Source organism: Cydia pomonella, chromosome 22 (assembly GCF_033807575.1).
Source record: "Cydia pomonella isolate Wapato2018A chromosome 22, ilCydPomo1, whole genome shotgun sequence".
Lineage (NCBI taxonomy): Eukaryota > Metazoa > Arthropoda > Insecta > Lepidoptera > Tortricidae > Cydia > Cydia pomonella.
Window position 1 is genome coordinate 10,027,019 of NC_084724.1, and position 26,515 is coordinate 10,053,533.

The 26,515-nt window shown below is 37.4% G+C and overlaps 1 protein-coding gene across 1 annotated transcript in view; it reads left to right on the forward strand.

Moving 5' to 3' along the window:
- Nucleotides 1-882: 882 nt before the first annotated feature.
- LOC133530064 (agrin) overlaps nt 883-26,515 on the forward strand; it is a 116,389-nt gene continuing 90,756 nt past the window's right edge. The window contains exon 1 of the mRNA XM_061867882.1: nt 883-1,489. The gene's annotated coding sequence lies outside the window, so the exon portion shown is untranslated. The remainder of the gene's footprint in view (nt 1,490-26,515) is intronic.

Consider the following 26,515-nt stretch of genomic DNA (forward strand, 5'->3'; position numbering starts at 1 on the left):
TCTTTCTTAAGCTCTACTTCCACGATTTTTTTCATATTTTTTGGACCTATGGTTTAAAAGTTAGAGGGGGGGGACACATTTTTTTTTTCTCTCGGAGCGATTATCTCCGAATATATTCACTTTATCAAAAAATGTTTCTTGAAAACCCCAATTAGTTTTGAAAGACCTTTCCAACGATACCCCACACTCTAGGGTTGAAGCGAAACAAAATTTTCACCCCCACTTTACGTGTAGAGGTGGTACCCTAAAAAAAATTAAATTTTTAGATTTTATTGTACGATTTTGTCGGCTTTATTGAGTTATATATCCATGCCAAATTTCAGCTTTCTAGCACTAACGATCACGGAGCAAAGCCTCGGACAGACAGACAGACAGACAGACAGACGGACATGGCGAAACTATAAGGGTTCCGTTTTGTGCCATTTGGCTACGGAACCCTAAAAATGGTAAAATAGTTCAAATTATGCTTTCTGGGTCACCTTTAAATTTCAACTTATTTTGGTTGTTTATGTGTGACTTACCGAAGAATACTATTTTGTACAAAATTGTATTTTTTTAATTTCCTAAAGAAATAGAGCTGCAAAATAATTCAAAATGCGAAAAAAAAGTGAGACAAAAACTATTACTCCTATTAGTTAACATCTTGCTATTATTACCACAATGTAACGGTGAAATTATTAAAAGTACATTACGATATAAGTGCGAAAAAACTCATGTCGATTTAAAACACTCCCTTCGGTCGTGTTTTAATTTATCGCCACTCGTTTCGAATTTCCTATTCGCACATGTATCGTACAACGTTTTACAGTACATATGGCCCTTTAAATGTTCGACACAGTAACGTAATATGCTTATCTTCGCACTAGTGCTATAAAGTAGCACCATATGTACTGTAAATGTATTTTAATCCATTTTAGTCCAATAACGAAATCTGCATTACTACTTACTTGTGGTTTACTTCGGTTTTTTTTTTTCAGGAAAAAGCGCACATAAGAAAAAGCAAAAAGCACATACCAATACCATGATCACATAAAACGCAGAAACTCTTCAAACCCGCCAACTACATACACTCTCGCACGCTCTAAAGACCCTACAGCAAGGTGTCGAACATCTTGGTCAGCACTCGGCACCCATAGCGCGTCAAAGCGTCAATTCGAAAACGCTTAGAAAACAGCGAGCACTCGGACTCCTCATTAACCCAGAAAATGGTAGCCGACAGGTGCCGAATGCCCGCAAAGATTTACGATTAGGTGAAATGGCTCATCGAGGAGACGTTGGTACCACGGCTGTACCAGTGAAAGACGAAAGAAACTTGTATGCGAGATATATTAGCCGGGCTGGTGGGTGCGCGGCCAGTGGCTCTAAAACCGCCGTTGAAATCGCACGCCCGTTCAACGCGCGGTCGATCTTGCGTTCGAATTTCGAACTTCGAAATTTTTTTTCGTGTTCTGTGGTTTTTCGGAGGCCAGTGTTTTTGGAACAGTTTTGAGTAAGTTTTTGATTATTTTTTTAAGTTAGATGGAAGATTTAGAATTGGGATTAAACCTAGGTCTTCAAGTTAAACTAGGTTATGTTACATTTTAACTGCATGCCCATTTTTTATCGAGTTATGGATTCAAGATCATGATTTATCGCAATCTAGTTATTTCAGTCATGAATACCTATGCAAGAAAGTTTATATAAATTTCTTCTGGATTAAAAGTTGAAACTAGTTAATACCAAAACGACCTCAATACATACATCAGTACTGTCGCAGTTACTGCGGTTATTATAGTTACAGTTAAGTATTAATACAAATCTCATTTAAAACATCCGGATAATAACCTAACAAATTGCATGGAAGTTTTATGGCGTCTGTGATTAACGACCATAATTTAATTAAGGTCGTTTGCCTTTACAACTTTTAAAAACAAAGTGTTATTCGGAAGATGAAGAAAGCAAGTGACATATAGATACTGGGTTAGTCTCCAATTTAACAAAAACTCTTATCTCAGAACTTTTTTATGGGATCTTATTACTCGTAAGTTGTAAATCTAACGTTCTCAATGATGAAAAAAAAAATGGTCCGAATTGTCGTTTCGTTCCAAATATTTCTTATTTGTATGTGCGCGATGCCCCGAAATTTCAAGTTTCCGAATTTTTTTTTCCTTAATCTAACTTGAAAAAAAAAGTTTTTTTACAGTAATTTAGAAAAAAGAATATTCGTAACATTGATGACGATTCGTGAATTGACGTAAATTTGTATTATAGTGTATGGCTTCTCAATATTTACATATTAAAATGTTGATAAATTGGTCAGCTGTGGAGTGGGTACGAGTCCAACATAAAGTTACAGGGGAGGTTCGATTGCCTGCCTGCGGCTGTCAGGTATTAACACCCTCGTTTTGCAATATTCATACCCCCGGAGCTACACACAATTTTAAGCGAAATTATTTTTACATACGGTGACATTTGAAACATTCGTCCGCCATTTTGACGTTTTTTGACAGGTTAGGCATCGAAGTAGTAGAATACTATTCTACCTAGTTTTTAAGGCATTGTCAGCAATGGTACATTGTGCAACGAGGGGAGTAAGTGAAAACTCGGATCTTTAATTCCCCCCCAGCTTGCGGCTTTCGGGAATTAACACCCTCGTTTCCAATATTCTTACCCCCAGAGCTACATACAATGTTTTTCATCACACTTAAGAAAAAACTAAATTTTAACGATTCCTAACCGTAAAACCTAAAATGTCACCGTATTTGAGAATTATTTTCGCTTAAAATTAAAGATTTTTTATCACTTACCCCCTCGTTGCAAATTGTACTATTTCTTAACACATGAATGCTGGAATATTCTTCCAAGTAGCGAAAATTTCACGAACATGGTTGTGATATTATTGTTTAATTCATGAGTCGACTGCCGACTCGAGATAAGTATTTATAACTGATGAATAAATAACTAGAAGATAATCTCTTCCATTCCAAGTGACAAAATGAGCATTCGTCCGAAAAATATAAATTATTATAATATTTAAGTTATTATGTTTAAAGCACTTTATTACCATATTTTTGTCTACGCCATTATCACACAAAATTATATGATTCTTGGTCATAAGATCATTTTTACAGATATTATCACAGATTTACAATTATTAAAAAGTCCAGATATCTTGCAATTGGTGTCCCTTTTACCAAATTTTAGATATAAAGTAACTCTATGGCCGGTGTAAGGACATTTAATTTATTTACTGTAAGAGTCCGCAGCAAGCTCGTTTCTCCATACGATCGTAGTTACGATTTCAATTTAAAACGACTACAATACAATACAATACAATATAAATCCTCTTTAATGCACAACCTCTGAAAAAAAAATGTACATGGAAACACATAAAAAACATGAAGATAGAGGTAAACAACAGGCGGCCTTATCGCTACAGAGCGATCTCTTCCAGACAACCTTATTATTATTATAGATTGCTCTGAAACTGTACGTACAATAGGTTAAGGTATATATCTATGCCTGTAATTAGTTTATAGAGCATCAGATACCATAGTTAACAAAGTTTAAATTTTTCGTACAAAACTAGTTTTAGCTCTATAACGATTGTTTTATAAGATGGAGCTATATAATTACAGGCATAGATATACCTCATGTCATTGTACGTGCAAAGTTTCATTACAATCCAACACGTAGTTCTAAAATGAAAACGAAACTCCGTTTGTATAGGAAGGTGAAATTCGGCCGAGCTTAAAATACTGTTTAAATAGGATTAAGATATCAAATAGTCAAAGTAAGATCTTTTATTAAAGTTTACAGGTACAGTCGCCATCAGATATATCGGAGCGGCCAAGGTGCCCACAAATATCTGAACACGCCTCTATTGTCAAGGCGTTAGAGTGCGTGTTCAGATATTTTTGAGTACCTCGAACGCTCTGATAAATTCGATGGTGACTGTACAGCAAATTAATGAATCAAGTCACTCCTAATTTCCATAATGTTATTTAAATTATGCTAATATGATGTTATTGGTCTGTACTAACAGCGGGACATAACATGACGTGCAGCGAAAACTAATTTCATGCATACTAAAGTACAGTCGCCATCAGATATATCTGAGCGGCTGAGGTGCTCAAAAATATCTGAACACGCACTCTAACGCCTTGACAATAGAGGCGTGTTCAGATATTTGTGGGCACCTTGACTGCTCTGATATATATCTGATGGCGACTGTAACAGATCGAAAGCCAAAGAAAGAGACCCATTAAGAGGCCGTTATCGATTTTAGTCGCAAAAATGTCAAATTGATAGATTTAGCGCATGAAATTGTACACCTTTTGTTAACTATTAGAGATAACAAGTACAGTACCCCTAGTGTAAATAAATTCGATTTCGAAACGTGACGTACGCGTTTGCGTTTAGTCTCATTTTGTATGGGTTTTTGAACAGCGCGCCAAGCGGGACGTTTTGGAAAGTCAAAAATCTCATACAAAATGACACTTAACGCAAACGCGTACGTCACGTTTCGCTGTCGAAAATATTTACACTAGGGGTACTGGTTTCTATTAGGACTCTCTAGTCTCTAGTAGTAGTAGTTTCTAGGAGGATTCTCAATTTTTTTGAAAACAGACTCACTTAATTAGTAATGATTTTTTTTCTGATGGAAGTTTAGGTAAACGCGCGTAAAGCAGTGATTTGTGGATCTTATTTGTAAATTTCGTAAAGTTTGTACTGCTAAAAATCGTAATTTTATATTACAAATATCCTGTACTTCAACTTTAATAAACTACATTTTTGTTATTATAAATTTGAAGTAGTGTAAATGAAAGTTAAACGAAATCAATTTTTTCCAGAAATTACTTCAAAACAAGTGACAATTTCTCTGAAAATTGACTTAATTTCAACGTAATTTTGATATTTAAACAATCTACAACATTTGCTGAAACACGAAAATATTACGAATATACGTACAAAATGCACTTTAAAAAATTATAATAAATTATGTCCAAAAACTAAAAATATGAATATTATTTCTAAATCTTCAGTAAGTATTAGGTATGTTTGAGGGAACTCAGCGATTTAAGGTGGTTCGATTTCCATACAAAAAAATGCGTTTTTTTAAAATCATTACACACTATTTCAACATAAATATGTGCGCATCTATTTACTTTCGTTTATTCGATCGCGCAATTGATAGAAAAACTTTGTTTTGTACAGAAATCACTCAAAAACCGTTATTTTTGGTGTTTGCCTGAAATAGAAACCACCTTGTAAGTCCCGTTTTCGCAATAAATTATGTGTAAAAATCGCAAGTTTAAATTTTTGATAACAGATTGAAATAAAATGGATCGTATTGTAATAATTATATACAGTACATATGGTGCTACTTTACCGCACTAGTGCGAAAATTAGCATATTACGTTACTGTGTCGAACATTTAAAGGGCCATAATGTACTGTAAAACGTTGTACGATACATGTGCGAATAGGTAATTCACAACTCGTGTCGATTTAAAACACTCCCTTCGGTCGTGTTTTAATTTATCGCCACTCATTTCGAATTTCCTATTTTTCGCACTTGTATCGTAATGTACTATTTACTAACAGTGTTATTTGGCATATCATTATTTCAAGTAAGTGAAAATAAAAATAAATATTATTATGATTCTCATTCTCAATGCTCATTATTTCGTCTTATGTTCTCATTATACACGTACAATTTTCTATAATGCAATATACAATAGCGATAATCATCATCATCATCGTCCCAGCATTTGTCCCATACTGTGACGGGGTCCGCTTTCCTACTTTTCTCCGATAACTATAATGTAAATTCTTAAAAGTGTAAAATTACTGTCTTGGGTGAGACTTGAACTCACGGCCTCTGGCCGCTGACCGGCTTTTGGCCGTGAGTTCAAGTCTCACCCAAGACAGAATTTTTTCCACTTCAAAAATTTATTCTAAGCTTAATAGCATCGTTTGCAGACGTTTCTGTTTATTACAAATTTATTGAACGATAATGTATTCTACAACTAACATTTTCTGCACCTATATCTACAGTTTTTCTACGACGATTTTGTAACTGTTAATATCGCTTTAAGTTTATGATACAAGATAACGAACATAGAGGTCAAACCAGCGAAAGAATATAGAAATAGAATTTGTTTTATTCATAAACACACAAACAGTAATAGACAGACATAAAAGAGAACATAGTGAGAGTAAAGTGTCACGAAATGGCTTACAAATTACAATTACAAATATACTTACAGTAATTTTGTTATGTCTGACCCTAAGCTGAGGTAGGTCATACTGAACAACTTTTAATTTGGGGTCAACTGCGAAAACGCAAGAAAAATCAGCACTTCAACAGTCATTTTAATGTTAATCTTGGATTACTAATTTAAATTATCACGATTTTCATCAAGTGGGGACTGCTGTCCTCGAAACGTCGGCCATTTTAAAGGTTTTAGTACAGTTTTGACTTCAAACAACAGTCCACATGACAGACATTATCAGACAGATTGTAACATCAAATTTCCGCTATTTAATATTTTTTTGACTAGTCACTAAAAGTTTAGATTTAAAAAAATCGATACGAAAAACATCTTGCACGGTACCTATTACAATATTTAACAATGTCTGAGTCATGGTTGTTTTCTATTTATTTAAATATTTATATATTATATGTATCGTTGTCTAAGTACCCTCAACACAAGCCTTATTGAGCTTACTTTGGGACTTAGTAAATTTATGTAATAATGTCCTATAATATTTATTTATTTATTTAAATATGCGCGCAGTACAGTTGAGTCGCTCGCGGGACATAGACGTGGGGTCATTTTGCCCGGCTTCTATAATCTTTCTAGTTCGTTGGGTCAAACACGGAACCTCCCCTTTTATCGAAGTCGGTTAGCACTAATCAGACCTGTCAGTGAGACGAGTATAATATGCTTAGATCACCTTTCGCCAGAATAAGGTTACGAGACAGAGATACAATAGCTATCATGGCTGGATTCAATCCAAACTGTGTCAGAGAATCAAAGACGAATGACTAAGCATTTGGTAATGGATGAGCTATTGGTAAACTTAATTCAATTTAATTATATGGACACAGCTTTTTTTCCTTATTATTTTTTTAATCTTTTTAAACAGTAGGTAATGGATGGGCTAATTCAATTTAATGATTGGACAGTGAAATTTATTCTTCTTCTTTTTTTTTTAAGTTTAAACAGTAATGGATGTGCTACTGGTAAACTAATTCAATTTAATGATGACAGGCTTGATTTTTCTTTTTTTTTTTGTTGTAAACTTATGTTTAAGCATGTTGTTTTGTTGCAACACGAAATAGGTTTTTGATTCAATATGTATGATCTTTTTTATCAATATGTATGGGCTCCCAACTCAACTATAAGTAATATTCATAACCAAACGTTGTAGTCAACTATAATGAAATTGAAAAATCACGTGGCGCCGCGGTCCAGTGGAAAAGACATCAACGCGAGACTGATTCATGAGTAATATTCATATATTATGCACGCGTTGATGTCTTTTGTAGTACTGAGATAATTACCTAATTTTCTTTAATTATTTACGAGACAATTTTGTACACCTCCATAGAGGGTAAAACATAGAGATCAAATGTATAATTATGCATCTTTTTTGACACCTATGTTTAACTAAATTAAACTCAATTGAATTATTTAGGTTTTATAGTAGAATAAGTATTATTGTATAAAATACTATCTTCTTCAATGTGTATATTCATTACGGGCTAATAAATACAGTGTCTATTAACGTATTCAAATCTATCGTTACATTACACTCCTTACACGGCCGCGCAGACGCCGACAAACAACTTTATAGAAAAAAAACGCACTGCACGTGTCTGACACGCTCAATTTCTGTAGATAAATCGACCTCAAGACTCATAAGAAGGCAGTATTTTATAATAACACGAAGCTAAACAGCAACATGATCCACGTAACGGTGCGCGACCGATACCACTGATAGTAATATGATCACAACTGTTGTTATGTTAGGGCGCTAACACATCGTCGATAATACCGGCATGCGGTCACCGAGCGCAGCGACCGCCGCGCAACCACGATGGAATCATTTAAATAGATATTAAATATAAATATTATAGGACATTAGTACACAAACTGACTAACTCCCACAGTAAGCTCAATAAGGCTTATGTTGAGGGTACTTAGGCAACCATATATATATAATATATAAATATTTATAAATACTTAAATACGTAGAAAACACCCATGACTCAGGAACAAATATCCATGCTCATCACACGAATAAATGCCACCATCCAAATGACCATCAGCTTCGTAGGCAGGGTCACTACCCACTAGGCCAAACTGGTCGACAAATATAAATCAACACGTCAACACAACAATCAACAATCATTTGAATTTAAATAATGTGTGCGATTATTTATTTATTTAAACTTTATTGCACAAAAATGTACAAGTGGCGGACTTAATGCCTAAAGACATTCTCTACCAGACAACCATAGGGCTAAACAGAAATGTTAAGATGGTTCATGAAGAAAAGTAAGAGAATTTAATTTAAATGTAATAAACAATACACAAATAAAAATATTATTATATATTTATATAATGACTACAATGAAATAATGAATACAGAATACTACATATTTCTCACATACATATTAATATATAACGAAACAATAAACTTTTTAAGGCTTACTTGATTGTGATTGTTGTATTTTTGATTTAAATCCAGAAGATCGTTACGTGTTGTATTTATATTTGCGTGCGTACACCTACATTTTAATTTGTGTATAAAAAAAACTGGAGACAGATGGAGAAAACTCTTAAAAATAATAAGAAACTTAATTATATAAAAATCTGGAAATCGCTCAAAAACTATGCGGGAAACTCGTTCAGGCTACACCAGTATCTTTAGATAAATTTTATTGTATTAATAGCGACCCGCCCCAGCTTTCCACGGATATGTATTATACATATAAACCTTCCTCTTGAATCAATATATCTATTTAAAAAACGCATCAAAATCTGTTGCGTAGTTTTAAAGATTAGCATACAGACATACATACAACGGAAAGCGACTGTTTTGTACTATGTAGTGACTAACAAATAATATGGACTTATTTAAATATGGAAACATAATATATATATTCTAATAAAGCTCTTAAACAATTTATATTGACTAACTAAACTAAAATATAATATTACAAAATTAAAACTAAAATTAAACCTAGAAATAAAATAAAATCATCTACTATAAAATATACTTACCTACAAAAAAAAAATGGACTTATTATGTCTGAAATAACTGATTGAATGGAATGACTGTCAAAATTCCGGGCAGCAACGTCAAATTTGACATTTGCGGCAGTAATGCAGTCGGCAGTATTATCGCGCTGCAATAATACTGCAATAATGGTGGTGCACTCTGAATCCGAACGGCGACTTAATGATCGCGTCGCCGTCGCAAATCCGTGTGGTAGCGACTTTAGAACTCCATTGTCAATTCCATCTTAATGGGATCTCGATATGATTTACAAGATGTTATTAATATTGTTATTTATGCGATTATATTTTCCTGCTAACTGTACTGTCTGCAGTAACATATACAGGGCGTTCCGGAAAGTATAGATCAGTCGGACAGACTTATAGTTGTACAGTACAGTCCTAGATTTTTTTATAAGTGTTAATAAAAGAATTAAAAAAAAAAGTAAGTTACTTTCGAAATCTGTAATATAACAAAAAGAATAATAGAAGAGGAAGAGGAAGCACGAGTAAGCTAAACAATAACTAAAAGGAAAAGCAAATTTTGTGTCTTACAGGGACCTAAAGAACTCGGCCGAGGACCGCGAAAACTGACGCTTACTCCAACTTAACAAATATAAAAACCGGACCAGTATTCCGTATTTTTTAGTATTTGTTGTTATTGCGGCAACAAAAACACATCATCTGTGAAAATTTTAACTCTCTGGCTATCACGGTTCATGAGATACAGCCTAGTGACAGACGAACTGACAGACAGACGGACGGATAGCGGTGTCTTAGTAATAGGATCCCGTTTTATCCCTTGGGGACGGAACCCTAACTTGTAATAGGGTCTTGTTTTACCCCTTGGGTACGGAATCCTAAAAAGAAAATTCATACCAGCCGGGCTAAGATGGTCGATTTTTTATAATCTGTCATCATGCCTGTCACATAATAACGAATATGCAAAGTGCGAAAGTGACGCATATAACTGCGGCCATGATACCGCCGCAGTAGGGCTACTATGGTCGGCTCTTTATCATTTGTCACTGCCTGTCACGTTCTAACAAGTATGGAAGCGCGAAAGTGTCGGGCATAGTGACAAGTGATAAAAATGGAACCATGCTGCCACCGCAGGTTTGGGTTGTTAAAGTCATCTAATTGTAACTTGACAACAAAACTTATTCAAAATTAAATTATTTTAGAAACTTTCAAACTTTCAGATACTGATTGAATATAAAAATCGCTATTCATCTTACACCAGCCACCTTAGTAACACGGGCACTAGGTTGACCCTAATCCCACTATTGGGGTCAACTGACCCGTAATTGCTCACATTGACTCGTTAAGATTTAATTTAAATGGTTATTGGTTCCAATCGGACTGATCGAAAGTGACAGTTATTAGCACCAGTGAGTGTTGACACTTTCACGCGTTTTTTGTGTGTGTGTGTATTTGGGAAGTTTTTTTGATTGTAGACGGAGCGAATGCACGAATGTATTGAACTTTTTTTTATGTCTAGTCAGTCTAGTGTAATCATGTTTATTGCTTTGAATTAAAAGTATTAATGCCTGATCTTGGCAACCCATTCTTCCTTGGCTGCTGTGTTATTTACGAAATGGTTTTATACAGCAATAAAAAATATGGACGAAGGACTTAGTACATTTTGACTTCAACGCGGTCCACATGTCTGACACTTATTTGACATGCATTACTGACTGTTATCCATTCTCCATAACCCCGCCACGGACACTGAATTGAACAATGACATGTTTCAAATACAACTTTATTGTGCGAGTAAAAATAAATATTGATTACATCTAATAAAACATAATTAAACTATAAAACTTAAAAACTAAATCTAAAAAATAATAATACTAAACTTAAAATAAAATACTAAAAAATATCCCCCTGCGGCATGGTGCCGTAGATACTGGCAGCATTTCCTCGCTGTATTGCAAGACTAATTCTTTGAGCGAGGAAGCTGCCAGTTCTGCGGTCGCCAGTGACCTCTGCTAACCTTTTTGAAAGGTCCTTAATGAGCTTAAGGGCACTTGGACCCCACGGGCCAAGGGTCTCGACGCCAAAAGGTAAGAAATTGTATTCGGCGCCGAGACCCCTATATTTGGTCATGTTTCAAATTGGAAAGAAACAAGATGCGACATGCAGGTTCTGCCAGTCAGAGGAGACTACAGTGCACATTCTCTGTTCCTGTGGACCACTAATGTCAAAAAGAAGTACCTACTTACTTAGGGCGGCATGTATTATACGAGTAACCCTATGGGGTACAGAACATACAACAACATACGGTCCAAAGAATCTGGAATTTCCTGGATTCAACGGGCATTAGTAATGAACTTTAAAGGGCCGTCACAATAGATCACTGATTTGTCAAAGTGGTACTATACTGATTTGAAAATTGGGCAAGTTAGTATTTAGTGTTAATCATACAGCGTTTATGAAGTAGGAGTTTGGAACAATACATGCTTAAAGGGTCCGGTAGAAAAATTAGCCTTTGAACTTCATTTATTTTATGATTTCCATAGGAAAATCAGATAACCTACATACTAAAAAAGTTTTCGACCCAAGTGCCCAAATTATTCAAATCCTAATATGTGACCGCAGCTGGCAAAACTTCTCACTTTGTCACTTGTCATAAGGGCGAGATTTTCTCGTATATTTATGCGAATAACTTGACAATGGCTCGCGTTAAAGTGGGACATTTTGCCGGCCGCGGTCACATATGAATTCTCAAATTTCTATATATTGCCAAATACCCTACCTTTACCTACCCAACCTGATAATTTAACATTGCCATCTTCAATTCTACGTATTGCACCTTCAGGTTTTTCACCGAAGTCCAATTGCAGCAAAAACTGACCACTTTTTGCGCCAGGTCACTGCCCGAAGTAAAACAAAGCCATCGTCCCCACTGTAAACTATCGTAAACTTTATTCCAATGGCTTAAGGTTCATCAAAGGTCAATGAAGTTGCTGTTAATAACAGAAACACAATTAGCTGATCATTGATAGGCTTTATGTCGTTGCAGTAACGCTTTCTAAAGGTCAGTTAGTGTCAACGACAGTACTGCTACTTGAGAAGACGTTCTCTAACAGCTGGTAGCTCATCTAGTACAACTTGGTCTTCAGATCCATATCAACTAAGCATACAAGGAGACTACAATGATATTGGTCAGAGTGCAGAGCTTGCATTGTGAATGTAAAAAGAAGACTGGTTATTGTCTCTGTTCATTCATTACTCATTAAGATCCATCTTCACCGTAGTGGCTTCATGTCGAATATTTTTTCTGCGTCCTAGTCAGCCAAATAACAAGAACGAGATGAACGTAGCCTTTCTTCGAGTTTAGATGCTAGCCAGTCATTGAAACGATTCCCTTTCATATTTCAAAAAGCGAAAAATTTGTTTAAAAAAATCTGTACCTTATCTTTGCTAGCTTCTTTTTATCTGTAGTTTATTTTTATTTGTATCTGACATAACCCTTACAACACAGACTGACACGATCGTGCGTTTGCCGATTCAGATCAGTACCCCTAGTGTAAATTTAGTCGATAGCGCGCCAAGCGGGACGTTTTGGAAAGTCAAAAATCTCATACAAAATGACACTATGTAATGTAATGATGTACGCAAACGCGTACGTCACGTTTCGCTGTCGAAAATATTTACACTAGGGGTACAGAACGATATCAATCGATCGTGAGTTTGATTATATTATTCGCTTTAAAAAAATACTTGTAAAAGATATATTTGCAGAAAATACGGCCAAATCATGATATTTTTTGAACAGCCGGTCAACCATCATCAACAGTGAATTACTCTTAACCATACTGGCCTTTCTTTGTACAGTCGGCATCGGATTGTAGCTGTCACTATATTAAACCTGATATTTTTTATATGAAAATGGCTGCAAAAATATGGTAGACTTATTATTATATGATTTGTAAAAGATAGCATATGAAATAAAGGATCGATCGCAGAGTCAAGTTTTGGCTATTCTGAGTGCGTAGACAAGATGCCAATCATTAGCGTTCCGTAGCCAACAAAACGGAGGGCTAAAGAATGGTACGCGCTCCCGCCAACTGTATTCCCTGATAAATATGACCTCGGTCTCTTTAAAGCAAGAGTGAATAGGCTACTACTGAACCGGTGAGCTGCATCTTAGGTACTGTCTTCACTTTCCATCAGACTAGCTAGCATGAGTGGCGTTCTCCTGCGTGAGTCTATACTTGAAGTCGCGCTAGATGTATGGAGCCGCGCGCGAGAACGTAACTCATGCTAGCATATCAGGTGTGACTAGGGCCAATCGCCGATCAGTTTATAATAATTTAAAAAACTGTCTCTATCGCACTAGTAAGGAAGAGTGATAGAGAGAGATAACTACGCTACGCAGCGTGAACGATTGGCATCTTGTCTACGCACCCAGTTGATGGTTTTTTTTTCTAAATGGCGGAACAGCATGTAGCTGGCCAAGCCAGCGCTGTTCTTCCGTTGTGACCCAGGCGTACGCCGTTCCACGACGAGGCGGCTATACTTTAATTAACTAAACTACTTAAAACTAGAGCTATAACTATACCTGAAACATAAAATTGAAACTAAACTATTTATATACTGCAACATTGCGGCAATTGCCGTATCTAAAACAGCCCTGTCAACCAAGTGACAGCTGGCCGTTTTACGCATGAATTATGCTAATTTTGATGTTACCTGTACTTTTATTTAGCCTTATTGATTTAAGTTAACATGCAATAACTGGCAAGTTTAAACTAAATATGTGATTTAACAGGTAACTGTTGTTTTATGCGTCTGCGCACGTTTACGTGACTTATTAGGTTTTTAGCCTCCATAGTTAGTTAAGGTAACATTCGGATGACGACTGCGTTACTGTTGCAGCGTCACTACCGCAGCGTGGACACAAGCGATGTCTGTCAATCTCCTTGGTAAAATGAGTGACGTATGGTAGACGTATGGAAAGTTTTAATCCTGATATCAATTCGGCCACGACAGCAATTAAATTTATCAAGCATATTGAAAATAACATCGCCCGTTACGATAATGGCGGCACTAACGCCGCTACAGTACAGAATAAATAATAGTACTATGTACAGAAGGTTCACTCTATATCAAAATAACTGTTTAGGTATACCGAACGTACCCAAACGTTGCCGATTGGACATATTTATATATACTTATGTATGAATGAATTAAAATCTTCATTTCAGGCAACTAGTGGCCCATAAATAAATACCTTAAAATTACTTATATGTTGTCAGCATTTTCTTTATTTTGCAATAATCTGCGATGCAGTGTTTACTTGTTTTAGACATTTCTATGAGACACCAGTACCCCTAGTGTAAATAAATTCGATTTCGAAACGTGACGTACGCGTTTGCGTTTAGTCTCATTTTGTATTGGATTTAGAAAGAGCGCGCCAAGCGGGACGTTTTGGAAACTCAAAATCCTATACAAAATGAGACTTAACGCAAACGCGTTCGTCACGTTATGATGTCGATCAAATTTACACTAGGGGTACAGATCTGGTGCAGACCGCGCGGTGCTGGTATACGCCTGGCTACAGTAATACAGCTACAGTTGAGATCCGAACTTCACCTTTACATTGAGTGATCTTATCAGTGTTGTAAATCCTGAACCAATGAACCATTAAAAGAGCATCAAGTGCTTCCCATGTTTGTTGGCATTACCTAGTTTAGCTTTTATCCTTTGTTTAGCCATTGGGACTTTTTCACAATGCCTTTTTGGAACTGACCAATAGGTACTCATTGCCTTTGTTTTAGTTCTTTCAGACTTAATTCGTTTGTAAAGATTGATTAAGTGCGTCATCGGACGTATCTTATATATAATTTAAATTTGATCATTCCTTAAAAAAATCATGTTTTCAATATAATGTTATTCATCCAAATAGATTAGGAAATGCATGACCCTCTGCGTAAATTTGTATTGTATAATATGGTCACGAACTGTAAATATATTTTTACCATTCATAGTGACATCCGGTTTTTATAAATATATACTTTTATATATTTATAAAGTGTTATTTTTAAGTGTGTTAGCGTGGGGATTATAGCCCAATCCCTCTTGCGCATGAGAGGAGGCCTGTGCCCAGCAGTGGGACGTATACCTATAGGCTTAATTATTATTATTTTATTATACTTTTATCTAGGTAGATGATTTTTACAACATTAAATCTTTTAACAAAACGCAAATTAAAATTTCTACTGCAAGAAAATTCATATTCTGCACCTCTATGTTTACAATTTCGCTCTCTACTAAAACACATGTACAAATTGATCGTCAAACATTGCCACACATCTACCATAACTACATGTTAAAACTCATTTAAAATTCAACCGTATGTTTGTAGGCAAAAGGTTTAAAGTGGATTGGTTTTTTAAATGCAATAATCACGTTTTTAGCCTAGTGTGACCCCACACGTGGTCCAAAAGCACACAGTCTTGACCCAGTTCTGTAGGGCCCTTTGTCAGTAGTGTTTACTAATCTATTAGATGTAATAGAATAGGTTTATTTAAATATTGGCCAAGTACGAGTCGGCTTAGATAAAAAAATATTTACGACGTATTTAATTTCGTAAACAGGGCAGAATATTGAAATTTTGAAGCTTTTTCCATGCCCCTCTTCTATGAGCAAAAATGAATAGGCAATTAATCTTTAACAGATAGTAATTTTGTTGAATTATTTTACTGTAGTGACACACACGTTATCATATTTTCACCAGACCAGCTCGTAAAGGGTTTCGTTATTCTGCAAAAACTGATGAGTAAAATTATTATTTTTGTGCAAGAGTGACATAGGAATTTGATGCAAACTTTGAGTGGTGTTCTAATGTTGGCCAGTGGACTTTTAAGTCATCTTGCATGATAAATATTCAATAGTGTTCATTTGGACTTGATTTGTATCTAATGTTTTACAGTTAGTACTTTCCTCGCGATGTTGTGGTGGATTTTTTTTTACACTCGGTAACAACGTTTCTTTATTCCTCGTGCCTTGAAAACACTCAGTTTTCGTACCACTGGCTATGCTCGTGGTTCAATTTTGAAATCTTTCGCTTGCTCGGCTGTCCATGACGGCATTATAAATAGAAATATAGAAGACATTTATTGTAGAAACCTTCTACATACAGCGTCATTTCTGTTACAAAAAAAGAACTTACTCACTAAACACTTAAAACGAATTACACGAATTAGCACGAGGAGGGGTTGACAACAATGTTGCCCCCTTGTAAAACAAATAACTATTTTGATGGAGGTATAGGTAAAAAACTTAAGTAAGTCACCTGTTGTATGTAGTTGTGACGTGTTTGAATAGACATTTGTTTTGTTTGTGTGTGTCTTTTTAACCATGTATTGTCTATTCGAACACGTCACAACTACATACAACAGGTGACTTACTTAAGTTTTTTTACCTATACCTCCCCTGTGTTCGCGCTGTTGCAAGTAAATATTATGATTATAATGAACAACCCTAATAACATTACCAACCGTCTTTGCCGGTACCTTCCGACATTAAAGTAATCGTAATTTTTACGAGACACATAAAGGCGTGCATTAAACGTACATTTCCCGAAGATAATCTCAACTATAAACACGCGTAATGCTGGCGCCAAGACGTGTACCTATTAGTTACGTACCATAAGCTTGTCGAAATATACAAATATATGTTCTCAAGAAGACCCGTTAGCAGATGGGGGTCCAGCTGCAATCGTGCCATTCCTGGTGCGCGTGCCGAGCCCGCTGCTGGAAACCAAATACGCACGCGGACTTCTGGCCGAAGTGTGTGGTATTTTGGAACCAGAACTAACAAAGCGAAACAATGTTGTGTCACCAACATTATTTTTAGTTTTTAGGGCTCCGTAGCCAAAATGGCAAAAAAAATCTTTATAGCTTCGTAATGTCAGTCTGTCCGTCCGTTCGTCTGACATCGCTGAATCGACAATATAAATTTGTACACACTCACAAAATTGTACAAAAATATTTAGAGTATTACTTACTACACGAGGAGCAAAACTGACACAGTCAATTTCATTGATAAATTGCGTTACTGAAGATAGGGACCGTGCGCGTTGATGGATCTGCCATTTTGTGGCCTGAATCGGAAACATAAACCTGTACATTGAGACTAGACGCCAAACCAAGTGCTCCCATCTACTGTTCTCGTACGTTTCTTGTGCATAGTAGGTTCTGCCATCTTGTGGACTACATTCAAAGCATTATAAACTTCACATTTAGACTGCACCAAAAATCTGACGTCTCCTGTGCTGCCCCATAGAGCTTAAGCAAGCTCCCTATACCGTAATGTTGTTGCTATTTGACAATATCTCACTTATTTTACCAAGAAAATTGCCATAGAGACTATCTGAATATAAAATCCGTCCGTTAAATGCTCGTTATTTGGTTCAAAATGGCCACGACCTTGCTTAACAAAAATACAATCTGTCAGTACTGTGACTACAAAAGAACAAAAAGTCACCTGAAAACATTATTCAATTAAAAACTTCTCTTATTATTCTGTGCGGTCAGTTACACCCGGTACTAAAAGTTCAAAAACATCGCAAAACGTGTCGGATACGTGAGATTATTATTTTAACACTTCTGATAAAGCTAAGCAGCCGACATTTAGCATAATAACTTAACTTTAAATTCAAAATACATACACATTTCTGCAGGTTATTAAGGTAGCTGCCATACGCGTCACGTCCCCAACAATGTAGTCCTTTTTGTGGCCCCATTAGGTATGTTACTGAAAAGATGTTAGATTTAGGGACTCCTGCAAGCGTGACATGGAATGCTTTGGCATCGGTACCGACGACTGGCAAGAACGTGCTGCATTGAGACCCGAGTGGCGTAGAGACCTATGCGTGGGAGTGAAGAAGCACGACAAAGTGTGGCTGGAAAACTTGAGACATAAAATACACAGGCGTCACCAGGCTGGTGGCGTAGTCTCATATCCAGAGGCGCAACATACACATATATGCGACTTATGCGGCAAGAAGTGCCGTGCAGCGATAGGCTTGTATAGCCATAGCCATTGGCTGTCTCAACCGCTTTTGACAAAGCGTTGCAACAGTTATCTGTCAGGGATGCATTGGCCATTGATGATGTTATCCTTAACTCCGGGATACAACAAGTGATATTTTTTTAGTATGAACGGTACACAGATCGAATTAGCCCCAAAATAAATGGAGTTTGTAGGTATTATGCGTACTAAGACTACGAGGTACATACTTATAATAGATAAATACATACTTAGATAACTATATTACATCCATAACTCACGAACAAATCTTAGTAATAAATACACAAATAAATGCCCTTACCGGGAGTCGAACCCGGGACCTCTTAGTTTATCTTTTTTTTCCATTACGTCTGAAGTCATTATAATTTAAAAAAACTTTATTTGAATAATCTCAAGCACACAGCATGGAAACATTTCTTCTCATGAGTCGTTCGATTCGAACCTATCTTGTATTTTACGTATTAATACCTTATTTAATTTGTTTGTTGTTAATAAAAATAAAAAACTCTTAAAAACTAATTGCCCTACACAACCGAGGGGTACTATTCCGCACAAAATTCCGAAAAATGTCACTGTCACAAAACATTGAACCAATTAAACGCAACTAGCTGGCTGCACCGCGGCCATCGACCCCGGCCAATTGAATTCAAGTACGAACCTATCGGAGCGCTAAATCGCACTCCAGTGCGCGCGCGCCCACGAACAGTCCCTTTCGGACTTGAAAAATTGCACGCATTTGTTATTTGCATTGTTGACTAGCATAAGATTTTTAAGCCGACTTCAAAATGTCAAAAGGAGGAGGAGGACAAAGCTTGTTGCGGATTTTATGTTGTACCTACATTAATGACGAAGCCTGTGGCGGATTTTTACTTATGTAGATTGGACGAAGTTTGTTGCGGATTCTGTTTTGTATCTATGCTTTTGACGAAGCCTGCGCTGTGGATGATATCTCTACTAATCTAAAAATAAGAGTTTGTAATTAAATTGTTATGAGATAAGTTAGTTAGTTAGTTAGTGCTTCTGGGCATTTTCCGCAACTCGACAACCATTGTGCCTATTTTGCGTGAAACGAGGTAGCGCTACTCTAACCACCCCAGCTCCTCCACGAAGCCTAGCAAAGTTTTCAGGCTGCTAATTGCCTCTCCTAGTGTGCACGGATTCCCTAGGTATTTGTTCCTGTATACTTCTACCTGTTTGCAGTCTAGGAGAATATGTTTTGTTGTTTCTTCTTCTTCCATGCACGCTCTGCACATGGGGCTGTCTGTTTTACCCATATTGTGTAGGTGTTTGTTAAGTGTGTTATGTCCTGTAATTAATCCTACTATTTTACGTAGTTGGTGTCGAGGTGTTTTCAGTAGTATTTTGGTGAGTTTGTGGTTCAGTTCCGGTAGAAAATCCTTGGTCTGCCTGCATGTGTCCATTTCATTCCAGTATTTATTGTGCAGTTGTCTGTGATGTAGGTCTAGCTGGTTGTGTATATAGGATATTGGTAGGGGTATGATGGGCTCGGGTCCATATGCCGTCGTTTCTGAGCCTTTCCTGGCCAGTTCGTCCGCTGCATCGTTTCCTCTTGATCCACTATGCCCCTTTATCCATTGAATTGTTACTTTGTTGCCTTCTTTGCTCACTTCCGTGAGGCTTCGATGACATTCGAGTATGAGCTCTGAGTTAATTTTGTCGCTGCATAGCGCTTGTAGTACTGATTTACTGTCTGACAGTATTAGTATATTTTCGTGTATCACCTGTCGTCTTGTTATAGCATTGCAAGCTTCTATTATTCCCACACATTCAGCTTGGAATACCGTGTTATGTTCTCCCAGGGGTTTTGAGATGTGTATGTTCAGGTCTTCCGAGAAGACACCACATCCTGTCCCTTCAAATGTTTTTGAGCCGTCTGTGAATATTCTTAGGTTTGTTTGGTCTAGTCCTTCTTTAGGATCCTCTGTTAATGATATGGCGTATTCTTTCCAGAAGATCATAGTTTTTGGTGTTTTGTCGATGGGCGCCGCCAGCATGGGTAGTTTTGAGATCATATTTTCATAGATCTTCTTGTGCGATGAGCTGAAGGATGTCCATAGGTTTAGCTTTTTCAACCGAAGAGCCGTGGCAGCCGCTTCTTTTTGTATATATATGTGTAATGGTAGGAGTCCTAGCATTATTTCTAGCGCCGCAGTCGGAGTAGTTCTCATACAGCCCGTCGCAGCCACACATGCTAGTCTTTGTGTTTTATTTAGTTTGTCTATTACCGTGGTTAGCTGGGTGCGGGGCCACCATACGACCGAGCCATAGCTGATCATTGGCATTATTACCATTTTGTATAGCCACAGTATGATGTGAGGAGCAAGTCCCCATCTCTTGCCCACCATCCTCCGGCATTGCCAAAAGGCTACTGTTGCTTTGTTTAGTTTATTGTCCAGGTGTTTGTTCCAGTTCAGTCTATCATCCAGGATTATGCCTAGGTATTTTACATCCTTTGAAAGTGTCAATCCTGTGCCAAAAAGGGTTGGCAGTTCGTATGTACCCAGTTTTCGTCTGTGTGTGAAGAGAATTGTGTCGGTCTTTTTTGGGTTTACCGATAGGTCATTCTCCTTGCACCATTTCTCTACTATTTTCAGTGCTGTCTGTGTGAGATCACACAGTGTGTTTATTACTAGGCCGCTGATTAGTATTACTAAGTCATCTGCGTACCCTATAGTCATAAAATGTTCGTTGTTTAATTTTGTTATCAATTCGTTCACCACCAGGTTCCATAGCAGTGGTGAGAGTACTCCTCCCTGGGGGCATCCTCTCATGACTAGTGCTTGATGAGTTTGGTTTTCGGATAGTCTTATTATTCTCTGTCTTAACATATTCATTATCCATTCGGTTACGAGTGGATTGGTTCTATGTCTTTGTAATGCTTGCTGAATGCTGCTAAAGTTTGTCTTGTCAAAGGCTCCTTCTATGTCGATGAAGGTGCCTAGGCATGAATTCTTCCTTGCTAGCGCATTCTCTATGTTGCTTACTACAGCATGGAGAGCTGAGTCAGTTGATTTCCCTTGACTGTAGGCGTGTTGGTTTGGATGGATTTCTATGTTTTTTAGGGCCGTGTCCTTCAGTTCTCTGTCACATAGTCTTTCTAGTGTTTTTAGCATGAAGGATGTAAGGCTGATTGGTCTGAAAGACTTGGGGTCCGAGTAATCGGTTTTGCCTGGCTTTGGGAGGAAAATCACTTTCACTTCCCTCCATTTATGTGGTATATATCTAAAGGCTATACAGCTGCACAGTAGATTGGATAGGTGTTTGATTAATGTATGTCCACCCCATTTTAGTAGGGCTGGGTAAATTCCGTCTGTTCCCGGCGATTTAAAGTTATCAAAACTATTTACCGCCCAGGTCGTTTTGTTATATTCTGTTATATATTCTGCTGTTCTCCATTCGCTTTCAGTTGGATTATAGTTCATTGTATCCTGTTCTGGGTCTTGCTCATTTACTACTTTGCATCCTGGGAAGTGAGTCTCCACCAGTAGCCTTTCTGTCTCAGCTGGGCTGCTAGTGGTACTATTATCTGGTCTCCTCAGGGTGCCCAGTAGTTGTCTTGGTTGGTCTGCAAGGATTTTCCTTGTTCTGTTTGCTTGAGTTACTGTGGATATGTTGTCGCAGAAGTTTCTCCATGTGGCTGATTTTCTGTATCTTAGTCTTTTCTTGTAGTCTGTTTTAGCTGTTTTGTACCTGTCCCAGTCCTCTTCAGCTCTTGTGTTCATTGCTCTGTTAAGTAACCTTCTCATTTTTGTTCTCATTCGTTCCAACTCCGGTCCCCACCAGCTGTTATTGTTATTGTTATTGCCTTTTCCTCCAGCTGATGGAGTCGATAGCGGACATGTGTTTTCGTAGCTTTCAGTTATGTTTTTAATAATTAAGTTTACCTGTTCCTCCAATTCCTTTGTGTTGCTAGGTCTGTTAGTGTGTGTGTTATTGTGTAGTTTACCTTCCAGAAGTTCCTTGTACGCCGCTATGTCCGTGCGTCTCGGGTTTCTTCTAGGTGTGGGTGTTTGGATGTCAGCTGTCAGGTCATACCGAATCCATCTGTGGTCGGAGCAGGATAGCTCGTCCGACACGTGCCAGTTGGATATGTGTTGAGCTGCCAGTCCTGTGCTTAGAGTAATGTCAATTATAGTATTACACCTACGAGTGACAAAAGTTGGTTTGGATCCTGTGTTTAATATATCTAGGTTAGTTGACATAAGGTATTCAACAATATCGTTACCTCTTTTGTTGTTGGTTTCCATTCCCCATAGGTTGTGATGGCCGTTGCAGTCTGCAGATATGACCAGCTCGAGCCTTTCTCGTTCGCAGTAGCGTATGAGGTTGTTCATCTCCACTGGAGGTGGTTCGTCCTCCGCCGCCATGTAGGTGGACGCCAGGACTATCTCCGGTAGACTTGAGTTTTGTGTTCTGAGGAGTTTTATGGCACACACGTCTCTGGAACAGAATTGAGTTAGTGGTTGTGCCATTATGTTACGAGATATGTATATGCAAGATCTTGGTTTGAAATGTGTATTGTAAAATAAATTACCTCCGGTATTACCAAGGCCGTTTATGCGTGTGTTCCTGATCCACGGCTCTTGAATCAGGGCTATGGATGTTGGGTTAACCTCCAGCCATCTTCGAAGTTGAGCCGTTGCAGATTCGCTGTGCTGGAGGTTAACCTGGAGGACCTGTTATGAGATAAAGTAGAAACAATTTTTGATTTGAAAGTATATACTTACAGATAGGTTGCAATTTTATCAAAATAGTGTAGTGATGATGAGTGTCTGATGAGTTTTTACGTATAGGCTTTTATATTTGTCTATGTCAGTTTTCTCAAATTGGGTTTGTTGGTGAAACTAGCTAAGTCAAACCCTTTTTAATTTCAGGATTTTCTACATAGCACAGAACTTGGCACCCATACAGATGATAATATAGATCTCAATTCTTTTGTCGGCGAGTCAACGACACATATTCTTAATATTGATATTTTTTATACTACGTCGGTGGCAAACAAGCATACGGCTCGCCTGATGGTAAGCATTCTCCATAGCCTATGTACACCTGGAACTCCAGAGGAGTTACATCCGCATTGTCGACCCTAACACTCCGAACCCTCGTTGAGCTCTGGCAACCTTACTCACCGGCAGGAACACAACACTATGAGTAGGGACTAGTGTTATTTGGTTGCGGTTTTCTGTAAGGTAGAGGTGCTTCCTCAGTTGGGCTCTGCTCTAGATCTGGAATGACATCAGCTGTTCTGTGCCCTACCACACTAAGCGAGATGACATTCACAATGCCCATACCTCTATTTTGGATTTAGTTTAAGGACATACCTGGGTCCAACCTTGGCTCTCATTTTACATTTATTTTTTGTTGAGACAGTTATATACTGGTTTACGTTTTAGTTTTAGTCTCTACACATGTACCAATTCGTACATACAAGTATGCGGAAAAAACAGTAGTTTTGGCAAGGACACTAGATCTAGTTCAAACATGGATGGCAACTGAATTTAAAACAAACCTACTACCACTACACATTGGCCTAGAACACCCACTTTCTACTAAGTTCAGAATCGTAACCATTTTGTTATTTTAAAGTTCTCGTCTAGTTGCTGGTGACCCTGCCTAAGAAAGCGGTCCTGGGTTCGAATCCTGGTAAGGGCATTTATTTGTTTGTTTATCACAGAGATTTGTGCCTGAGTAATGGATGTTTTTTAGGGTTCCGTACTTCAATAGGAAAAAATGGAACCCTTATAGGATCACTTTGTTGTCCGTCCGTCCGTCTGTCCGTCTGTCTGTCGAGACCTTTTATCTCGAGAACGCGTGAAGGCATCGAATTGAAATTTAAATGATATATGTACTCAGATCTACAGTCCCTTGAAGCTATAAAAAAAAGTCGACGTAAAAAAAAAGATACGGCCGTTTATGATGCAAAAAAGGTATATTTCGACACTATTAAGGGAATCAAATTTCAAAGGATTGACCTACAACTATGAAACTTGGCAAGTAATATCGTCTTACGCTACAAGTACAGGGAAAAATCAAAAAAAATATATTTGTATACAGTGTGTATTTTTGATATAACCTCAAACTTAAACTAGACGTAGGTTTTAGTGCTATAAAACAATTCTGAAAGATTTTTTTAGTTTAGTCTTCACTACCAGAGCACAAATAATTTTTGAAATGTTGTTCGAGCGGCAATATATATCATACATCATGATCACTTTTGACAGTTGTGACGCCGCCGCGTCATTAATGAGACGTTTTGAGTCAAAACAAAGTAGTGATACATTGCTTGCTGAATTATTTTGTATGAAAAAATAAAAGTCGTCAATTTTTTATAAAACCTATGAAAGTGTGCTCATTACAGCCTAAACTAACTGCCCTTTGATTATGTGTTAATATCAAAAATACACGCTGTATAATAAAACAGAAATAAAATAAAAAATAAGTTTCATTTGTACGGAACTCTCCGTGGGCGAATTTGACTCGCAATTGTCCAATTTGTTTATTTTTTTTATACCACGAGGGTGGCAAACAAGCATACATCCCGCCAGGTTTCTTTATATTTAAGTATGTACCGTTCTGTGTTTACTCGTTCAGTACCCACAACCTTACTGAGCTTGCTGTGGGACTGGGTATTAGATCAGTGTAAAAATTGTTACGTGTAATGATTATTTATTTCATATTTATGCATCTTGCATTCTGAAGAACCAGAAGAAGATATCATGAGTAATATTTAAGGTAATAAACATCACCTTAGTGTTCCTGCCCCGACTTAGCACACGTATATATGGATATTAGAAACTAAATCTCTATAAAAACGTTGCAACTTCAATCTGGCAAGTCGCCCGACGTTCTGCAAAAAGCTCGTCCTTTCTCCGACTCCATCTGGTTTTGAATCGGATCGGATAAAGACCATCCGCCATTTTTGCTGAATTACCATTGAATTGTGTCCTTATTGCCGCTTAGTTGCACTCCATTGTGGTTTAATAGACTGATTTGCAACTGCATTGTCCGCATACTTAGTACGTTCTTGCCAAGAACTTCTTGGACGCTTCTGGAAATGAGGATCGGTTGACGAGACCATTATGCATTACTTACACAATCCTATCACCTTAAGACTAAAGTGGAGGGCCAGCGCGAACGCCTTTTGATACAAACGTAGTCTTAATTTTCCTCTGGATTTGCAGGTTACGGAGACTGCTTACCAGCAGGCGGGCCGTATGTTTGTTTGCCACTAACGTAGTATAAAAAAAGCAAACTAGCGCTAGCATTCGTGATCAATTTGCTAGTTTTTGACGCACCTTTAGATACAGTTTCAGAACTTGTAACTATATCGGTTTTGGTAACCCTACATACACCCCAGCCATGAGTTTTACGCGGCATTAAATACTGGCGACAGCATCAACTTAAACGCAATACATCTTGCTTGCATCAATGTCAGTAAGAGGGAGATGCACTGTTAGTGACTTTTTCTTCCCCTCTGGCTTTTACTCCCTGCCAATTTACACAGGGTGAATTCGCCAATGTCGATGTTGACTTTCACACGAGAGGAGAATGTTCGGTATAATATTTTGAACTTGTGGAAGGATGTAGGTTAGTGACTTTACGCAGTCGCTATCTTATATATCAGTGTCAAAGTCATGGAAAGGATACTGGCTATTTAAGAAACCAGGTAAAGCCTGACCAGTAACATATGATCACGCGCCATATTGAGGAATTTCATTGGAACAAAATTTTTCATACTAAACTGAACTGTCACTCTATACATGAGAATAACAGCGTCCTCTTGACAATGATCATATATTTCAAGTCGGGCTTTACTTACGTTGGTGTTTTTATTCCTGGTTTTAAAAATAAACATCGAGTACTTTATTACTTTCTCTTTCAATTCTTCATCATACCTTGTTATTTATGGTCACAATTCAGATGTCTCCCTGTATTCATAAGTTAATGACTAGCTAGGGTCAACCGGTTTAATGAATATTTATTTGCATCAATACCATGGTATTTTTACTCACTTTGACCGAAGCGTTAGCGAAGGTCTTCGTTTTATCTCGGGCATTTTACTTTCGTTTGTCTAAATGTTCTTCTCTATAATTCTTAACCGATTCTCGTGAAATTTTCTGACCAGAAGGACATAAGCACCAATAGGGTCTATGGCGCTTAAGGTCATTGTGACTTCAC